Genomic DNA, 6,262 nt, shown 5'->3' with positions numbered 1-6,262 from the left:
TTTATGACCTGCCCTGAATCTGAGATTGTCTTTGCCTAAGTCCTTCCTCCTCCGATTTTTAGCTTATTTGTTGACAGCATGTCCATGACAGAGACAGTGGTCATGCAATGTCTTCAGAGAATTGGCCACAGTCCCCTGGAGAAACTAGAACCCACAGATTCTCAAGCCCCTAACAGAGTCCGTGCATGCGTGCGTGCGTGTGTGCGTGCTTCTTTTCTTTTTTGGGGGGGAGAAAGGGGAACACATTCTCTTTATTACATAACTCTGGCTGTTCTGAAACTTTCTCTGTAGACAAGGCTGGCCTTGAATTCAGAAAAATACACCTGCTTCTGCTTCCCAAATGCTGGGATTAAAGGGATTAAAGGCATGTTCCACCATGCCTAGCCACCGTTCTGTTCTCTTTTTCTGGTTTATTTCTAATACATAATACAACATAAATATTTTGTATATGGTTGCTATTACTGCCCTGTTGTTTAGGGAGTAATGAGAAGGAAAATCTCTACATGTGTTCAACAGAGTTCTAACCATTGTTGCTGTCCTAACTACACTAGCCATGTGCTGATGGAGTCTAGTGCTATCTTAACTTAATCACTAGTGACATGAACCAAACTAGCAGCTCCCTAATGTAGTCATTTAATATAATTTCCTTTTAAAACTATTACTCGATATTCTGAGTATAGAACTACTTCAAATTGTATGCTGGATTGGACTTCATCTTCTTTACTACATTGATAGACTGTATGCAAAGACAGAGAAGTCACATGACAGAAAACTCATGAATATGCATCTCATTTGCACTTTATAAAAACTCTGAGATGCAGACCCGATGGTACAAGCCCATGGCCCTAGCTGCTCAGGGCTGTAGTGGGAGCATCGCAAGGTCAAGGCCAACTTGGGTAACTTAGACCCTGCCTCAGAAGGTTCAAACAGGGGTTGGGGGGCTTGGTACACCGCTCAGTGGTAGAATACTTGCCTAGCACAAGGCCTAGATTCAGTAATTCAATAATTCAATCCATAAATCAACCCATAAAAGGGGGCCAACAAAAGAGATATATAAAATTAGTGAGAACACAAAAGCAGAACTTCGTCAACCCTTAGTTCTCAGGTACAACGCTGGAAGTCTTAGCTTTCAATCTTGGCAAGCATTTTCATGAACAGATAAATTTGTATTAACACTATCTACTGCCTGGACATTTTGTATATTTCAAAAGTCCTTAAGCTCTTTTTAAATTCATACTTATTTCTAAGTAAAAAATATGCTTATATATATAAAGTTGAAATCCACCGTACTATTCACTCCTTTCTTCTTTCAGCTGCCTATGCTTTTCTGAGTACAAGTGTGCATACATACACATACACACACACATACACACACACACACATACACACAGAGTTTAAAAAAAAAAAGACAGCACCATAGAGGGATAGGGAATCCTGACCCCAGAACCCAGTTCATGTTTTGGCTCTCTCTGGGCTGGCCGTGTAACTTTGAGTAAATTAGTTAACTTTCTGGTGTGTGTAGCAACACCTTATATATTTCAGGCTAAGTTATAACTTGCTATATAACAAGGTTGACCTTTAACTTCTGATCCTCCTGCCTCCTCCCATTCTCGGGTGCTGAAATTAGGTGTGCATCATGACTTACGTGTTGCAGCCATAAACTGACAATAGCTCCTTAGCTAGAGGTAGGACCTCATGAGCCCTCCCTCATCCACGATGGAATTCGGACCAGCTTGGTCTTCTGCAGTCTGAGTTGCTGGGTGCAGTGGTCCTGTCATGTCCAGAAGACAGCATCTCACAACACTCCTCGTCATCCTTCAGCTCCTGCCTTCTTCCCTCTGCAGTGCTCCCTGGGCCTGTGAGGAGGGATGATTCAGATGCCCCATTTAGGGCTGAGCACTGAAAGTCACTTATTTCCATCCCATGACCAGCTATAAGTATCTGCATAGCCACTACCCACTGCCAAAAGAAACTTTTCTGACTGAAGTTGAAAGCAGCAGTCCTATGGGTATAAATATAAAACTTCAGAAAGCAGTTTGACAACGTGACCATTTAAAAGGACAGTAATAGTAGGTTCCCCTCTAGGCTCTGTTGCCTCCCCAGCCACAGGCTTTTGACAAAGTTTATAGCAGTGTATGGACTTAATTCCGTCCTGTGGAGAATGCCTCAAATCTAGTCAAGGTGCCGGTTGCCTCATGTAACACTCACACCATTTGGGGTTAGGAGCGCACCTTGTCTGGCAGTTCCTACTGTAGCAGGCAGGGCCCTACACTGGGTAAGACCACTGATGTCTTTTCTCCCCCAAGGTCTGCTTAGCACTGTCTAGCACTGTAAAAGCTAGCCATCGAGGAGGATGCTTCCCATCAAGCCCAAGTTCATGTCTCTATGTCCTACAACCAGTGCTTGTGGTATCTTCGGCCCACCGACTACTTATGGTGGACAGTCTTCAGAAACAGCCTGTGTGATTGGTGGGGGACTGGCTGGAACCTCCTTCACTGATAACTCATAGGAAGGTGTCCCATACTGAAATTTCCTTAATAATGCATGTCTTCTGTGAATAGCATTTCTACACATATAGGGTACTTTCATTCAAACTCCCTTTTAAATGTATCTTATTGTATTTATTGTATTAAATTAGCTTACAAAGTCCTTGGTTTTGGTTAGCCCAGTCCACTTTCCATCCTCTACTTAAACCTGTAGTTCCCCGAGAGTCCCCTTTCCTGTCCCATATATTCTCCTACTCCCCTCCCCCCATTCATGCCTTCCCCACCGTAGTCATCCCTGGCTTCCTGACCTCTACAGGCATGCTGTGTTAACAGTTTGAATCTAAAAATGGGAAGTTAGGATCCAGATATGAATAAGAGCGTGGGTAGTCTGCGTCTCTGAGCCTGGGTTCTCTCAGTGTAATGTTTTCCAGTTCCATCCACTCTGCTACAACTTCAGAATTTCACTTTTCTCTATACTGGAAAAAAATTCATGTGTGTACACGTGTGGACACCACACTCCATTATCCATGCATTGCCAGGCACCTACATGGATCCCATCTCCTAGCTGCTCTTAGAAGTGGGTCCTGTGGGTGTGTGCCGGGAGTAGTCCAGCATGTGCATGTGGTAGCTCTATTTTAGAAAACTTCAACACTGATTTCCACAGTGGCTGTGCCAGTGTATACTCCTGTTTAATATTTGTGGTGACTGTAAATGATGGTGATTAAATTCAGATTGTACTCTGGTCTGAGCAGGATTCCTTTTAAATTCTAATGTTTTATTTTAAATCTAGAACTGATTAACTTGTATAAAATTAAATTTACTCACCCAACTAATATTTACTGAATACATGGTGTTTTGCAGGCACTAACCAGGCTTCCAGGGACAGAGAAGATTGGGCAGACTAGGAAGGACAGTCCCACCTCCTCACCAAGGGGCATAGCTGATGAATAGATGAATACATAGTTGGAAATACTGTTTGCTTGCTTTCGCTCTCTCTCTCTCTCTCTCTCTCTCTCTCTCTCTCTCTCTCTCTCTCTCTCTGAATGGATCTTGCCATCTATATTCATCTAGTCAGGCAAACTTTTCCTGTAAAGGGCCTACAGTATTTTAGGCGGCTGTGCAGACTACAGGCTACATATGGTCTCTCACATAGTCTTTGTTTTGTTAAACATGTAAAAATGTAAAAGATTCTTCCTAGCTCACAAGTGGTATAAAAACAGACCTTCAGCCAGATTTGAAACAAGCTGTAGTTTATGGACTCCTGGTCTTGAATGTTTTGTTCTGTATAATTCTATGAGATGCGTGTTAAAGAATTCCAGTGTTACTATGAGGTTTGTTTTTGTCTTCCTGGAATCTCCGTGTGTGTTAATTGTGCTATTTTGTTTTCTCTGCTTGCTTTTTGTTGTTGTTTCTCTGTTTGTTTTGAGACTGGGTCTCACATTCAAACTCCATTATGTATCCAAGGATGACCTTGATCATCTGATCCTCCTGCCTCTGCCTCCCAAGTGCTGAACTGTGGCCATGTATTATGCCTGGCTCTTCCTAATCATGTTAAGGTCATTCCTTTTCCTCACAATAACTTTTTGTGGCTGAGACTTTTTTGTGTCCCTTTTTGTCTGTTTCCTAACCTTGAGGTAGCTGGTCTTTAAGACTGCAACTGTTGTTGCCTAGCCAAACTGATGTATTGTAGTTTGTATGACCAGAATAAGAAGTCATGTGGCTCTTACCATGGCTGAACAGGCCAGCTGCCTGAAGCCCAAATGTGCTTCTGTGCTAAAAGCCTGCATACTCAGGTGTGAGCCTTGTCTTGGGCCACTGTGGTAAATAAAGCAGAGACAGGGCAGCCAGGTGCATGGGCAGGAAAGATCACAGTCGGAAGAAAAATCTCTCCCACCAGCTGTGTAATCTGAAGCTCCAGGGCCCACTGGGACAATTGTTGAGCAAGCCACTTAGTGCTGTGGGGCTTGCTTGTCACCACTGTCCTTAACTTTGACCACTGTAGCTCTCCTAGCCTCTTTAACAAAGACCTCAGAGCAGTCTGTGTTATATGGGCGCTGGTAAGCCATGAAAATTCAGAGGGGGGCTCACACTGTAGTGCTGAGCCTTTGTGATTTCTTTAGTGTTTGTGATCTGCTGTGGCTGACCCTGCCAGCCATGACTCATTATAGCTTTCACCTCCTGCTCTTGCTCCTGACCCCTGCCTCTCAAGTCACAAGGGCTTCTGGGTCTTTTCATAAAACCTTTCCTGAGAGTTCATGTCTTTGTATGAACACACTGGTCCACAATGAGCTGCCTCTCATTAGCACCTGCTTGTATCTGCCAGAAAGTCCTCACAGGCAGTATACCAGCATCCATCTCCTGTCCCCGTAGTGCCTAGGTTTGCTCTTATTCTTTCATTAGGTGGTTATTTCAGTGGAAATTTTTATATTAGGTGAAACTTATTCTAGTGTTCCATAGGAACATAGTTTAGGAATCACTGACCTTGACTATTCATTCAATTAAAACAGTTCATTGCTCTTAGCCTCTGTGATTGGCACCACCTACCACAGCGGAACAAGAGAAGTTCCATGGGAGACTAAGTTGCTGCTGGGAGCCTAAGATTCCTTCTGCTGTTCTTCTCAACCAAGACTGTTCTTGCTTATGTTTACAGATGCTGATACCAAAAACAAACAAAAACCCTTGGAGTTATCCTTTAACTTCCTTTTTCCCAACAAGCCAATCCATCTGTAAATACCATCGTTCCTTTCATCAGAATGCATCCAGACTAACACTGATCTCTGCTTCCATCACTAGCTCCCTGGCCTGACTCACATTCCTTTGGTGTGTGTGTTTTAAATAAATAGCCTCCTAGTGGGTTTTCCTGACTCTAGCCTTCAGCAATGATAGTGCTCCTAGGTCATCTAGTCTGTGCAGAAGCCTCCAGAGCTGTCTCACCTCATGCAGAGCAGACACCAGAGTCTTGATAATGACCTCATGACTCTGGATTCATTTAGCCGTAGCTCTCCCACTGACCTCTTCTCTTCCTTTCCCTACCCCATACTACTTCAGTGTCTCATGTTCCCAGGTTTCCCTCATAACTCACTGATCAGTCCCTGTCTCAGAACCCTGGCCTTACTGCAGCCCCTTCTAGGTATGCTCCTGATCAGCTGCTCATATGTCTGGCTTCCTCGTGTATGACTCTACTCATTTATCCTTACCAGAGAACCCTCCCTAACCACCCGTGTAAACACCATCACTCCCATTTCTTCCTTCCAAGGCTCTCTCTGCCCTCCTTCCTTGTTTCCCTACACAGGAGCTAGTCATCCCCATCACCCACCCGAATAGTTTTTGTCTGCTACTCTTAGAAGGTTCCTTGGGCTGTTTTGCTCATAGCACTGCTTCCCCTGTGTAGAAAAGGACCTGGACTTACATGGTGCCTAGGACATGGTTGGATGAATGATCACATTTGTGTGATGTGATAATAAACACAGGTTGAGTATCCCATATTGAAGATACTTGGGACCAGAAGTGTGACTTTGAACTGTTCAGACCTTGGAATATTTGCACAGATATTGCTGGTTATGCTGTACTCAGGAAGGTTTGAACTTCAGGGCTCTTAGGACGTCAGACTGTTTTGTGCCTAACTAGCATTGTAAAAGCCGGAAGCTGTGGAGTTCTAGTCACTTCAGAGCACACAAACAAAGAAGTTGTTACAAAATTGTTGTCTTCAGGAAACTCTATTTTAGCAACTTCTGTATAGGTTTTATAATCACTTTGCCTTTTTTAACACAATATAT

General features: G+C 43.5%; 1 protein-coding gene across 3 annotated transcripts in view; it reads left to right on the top strand.

The window, feature by feature from the left end:
• Positions 1 to 6,262, top strand: part of Myo1d (myosin ID) — a 276,639-nt gene that overhangs the window by 161,631 nt on the left and 108,746 nt on the right.

Source organism: Rattus norvegicus, chromosome 10, assembly GCF_036323735.1.
Source record: "Rattus norvegicus strain BN/NHsdMcwi chromosome 10, GRCr8, whole genome shotgun sequence".
Lineage (NCBI taxonomy): Eukaryota > Metazoa > Chordata > Mammalia > Rodentia > Muridae > Rattus > Rattus norvegicus.
The sequence above is the reverse complement of the archived record's forward strand: the minus strand, read 5'-3'. Positions and strand labels throughout refer to the sequence as shown.